Genomic DNA, 2,996 nt, shown 5'->3' on the forward strand with positions numbered 1-2,996 from the left:
AGAGATTGATCATCAACTACAACTAGAAACTCGTCTTCAGTGAAAACCATATTTGCTGTTATGGAAGGCAATAAAGCAGAAGAGAATAGAAATGTATTGTAAGAGCTTGTCCCAAGTTTGTCCCTCGAATGGATATATCTAACACTAACTTGGTGCTAGATACATCCATTTGAGGGACAAGGTTTTTCGGACGGAGGGAGTAGATAATAAACATCACCATTTGATAACTATTCTACATGCAGGTATATAGGGAGCAGAGTAAACAACAGACCAACCTAAGGTGCCATCTTACAGCATTGGTATGCAGTGGGCAGATCAGAGAATGCAGGTTGTGTCTCTTCATGATTCATGAGTTGATCATACCATATTCCAGACTAGCATGAGAAAGGGGCATCTATAACAGAGACCAAGTGGTGATGGAGAGATTCCACAAGAGTAGAGTGATGCACGCTGTTTGTGTCAGAAATAATTGATTAGCAAAAAAGAACACTGTTGACTAGCATTGCAGATCGAAATAAACAAAGAGGGGTATTCGATATTTACCAGAGAATCTACACCATGACGAGCTGAATAAAGAAACGAGCAGCAATAGAATCAAGCATTGTCGTCGTCGTCAGAAATGCAGGAGCAAAAATCATCTTCAGAATCTTGGATGCTACAACAACACCAACAACGACAGGCGAGCAAGAGCATGTGTTCAGTTGTGCTAAGTGGATATAGGACATCATTAGTTCAGAGAGAAATTAGCTAACCTGTCGCTTCCCGTCCTCACGGCCACCACCTGTGAGGAGGAGCTTTCTCCTGCTGCTGCAGGGTCGTTATGGATACATGATTCCTCCTGCTCCGTCGCTTCCTCCTCCGCTTGTACTGCAGTAGTGGAACCTTCGGCGACGTCACCCAGGTCGTGGCGGTTCCGGTCCCACAGCAGTCGCAGAACGGGATGGTTGGGGTGTCCATCCACTTCACGTTGCAGCATACCAAGCCTTGCCACTTTACCATCCCAACCAAGTAAAATCTCCTTGAGACTTGGAAGGTGATTGATACCATTAATCCCTGATTTCAAACTGCAGCAGAGAATTTCTATCTTTTCCAATAGGGGCGAGGTGCCCACCTCAAATGTCAACTCTGTCAGTTGCTCCAGGCTCCAAATATCAAGTCTCCTGAGATTTGGGAATGTTTCTGCTCTGAAAACCAGTTTCTCCCCAACATAAGAATCAAAATAAAGACGAAGGAGCATCAGCTTGGGCAGTGTGCCTAGTAGTTTCATGCTTTTATCTCCATCCTTCAGATTGCTATACCATAACTCAATCTTCACCAAATGTACCAGACCCCCAAACCACTCAGGCATCTCCCCGAGATCTCCTTGCAAATTCAGCTTCCTCAGGAGAGGGGGAGGGGAGGAAATAGACTGCAACAACCACTTGAGTGATACACTATTTCCCTGATAAATACCGTCCGCACAAAGACAAAGAGATGTGAGGGAAGTGAGCTTCTCAAGGGATGTGCAGAATATCTTGCTCTTTTGCTTGCTTGCCCATACTGTGGCACTTAACTTTCTTAGCTTTATAAGCTCCCCGAGCTCTTTAACTGCTTTCCTACTTGTCCGCTCAATATCCACGACCTCTAGTATATATCTCTAACTCCTTTAGGTTGCTGATTCCTTTGGGCACTTGCATACCCCGAGAGTTGGTCAGTCGACCAGTCCAGGCCATGTGAATGAACATCATAATCTCTCGACGCCGTTCTAAACTAACCAAAGGAGTGAATAGAATAGGCATACAGAATGTGGACATGAACCAGGTCATGGGGTAAAGTAAGTATAAATCAGCATCTGTACTCTCTTTGCTGCAACGGAGGATACGAAGGCTTTGTAGTTTAGTGATCTCAGTTGGTAGTGATGCTACAGCACTATTTCTCATGTCCAAAGTTTGCAAGCCTTGTATGTTCCCTATGGTTCTTGGGAGCGTGTAAATATAACTTTCACCTTTATATGAAGACAAAACATGGACATATTTCAAATGACGTAACGACCCTATGCTGCTGATATCTTTTTGTTCTATTACAAACTGGGCATCATGTAGATCCGAGACTCTGAGCATCCTAAAGTCGGGCGAACATAGTGAAAGTGCCGGCTTCATGGGTCTCTCGCCAAACACAGTCAATGATCGGACATGGTTCCAATCCAGGCCTTTATTTGGGCACCAACTGCCTTGCAGTGCTATATGACGGAAGTTATCCCTTCCTATGCCCATTACTTTATCTGATGTAGACCATGCAAAATTTTCATCTCTAGAAATCGAGATCATGACATCCCGAACAATATCATGAACTCGACAACTCTTGATAATTCCTTCAATGTTCACTCTTGATGGCTGAATCAAGCTTCGGTTGATTAGGTCATTAAAGTAACTATTCCCAACATCCTCAACACTCACCCCACTCCTGGCAATAATAAACCCCTCGGCTATCCATCTTTCCACCATACGCCTCCTTTTGATTTCAAAATCCTCAGGAAATATGCTTAAATATAGAAAACATGACTTAAGATGAGAAGGCAAGTGATTGTAACTCAGAGTAACCATCCTCCTCATTGCTTCAAGGCTCCCATTTCTCTCTAGCTCTGAGGGGAGCTGTTTATAAATATTCTCCCACTCATCAACCCCTCTAGTGGCAAGCATGCCTCCTATTGTGAGTATAGCTAGGGGTAGCTGTCCAGACTTTTTGACTATCTTAGTAACTATTTTCCTCATATCCCCATCTTTTTTCATTTCTTCCTCATTTTTCCTAGTCTTCCTTAGTAGCAGATTTATGGCATCATTTGTTTCTAGGGGTTCATGGCGGTAGATAAGTGAGCTAGAAGGTCCCAAAGTGCAGTTCTCAGCTAAGCCAAGATCTCGTGTTGTTACCATTATCCGGCTACCATTGTTGTTGATACTAGGAAAAACAAAAGTTTCCATCCAATTCCAATCATCTATGTTCCACAAATCATCAAGGAC

General features: G+C 43.5%; 1 pseudogene; it reads right to left on the minus strand.

Annotated features, from left to right (window-relative positions):
* Nucleotides 1-7: 7 nt before the first annotated feature.
* On the minus strand, nucleotides 8-2,993 carry LOC123176945 (disease resistance protein RPM1-like; annotated as a pseudogene).
* Between the last annotated feature and the right edge of the window lie 3 nt (nucleotides 2,994-2,996).

This window comes from Triticum aestivum, unplaced genomic scaffold (genome assembly GCF_018294505.1).
Source record: "Triticum aestivum cultivar Chinese Spring unplaced genomic scaffold, IWGSC CS RefSeq v2.1 scaffold238309, whole genome shotgun sequence".
In the NCBI taxonomy this organism is placed as follows: Eukaryota; Viridiplantae; Streptophyta; class Magnoliopsida; order Poales; family Poaceae; genus Triticum; species Triticum aestivum.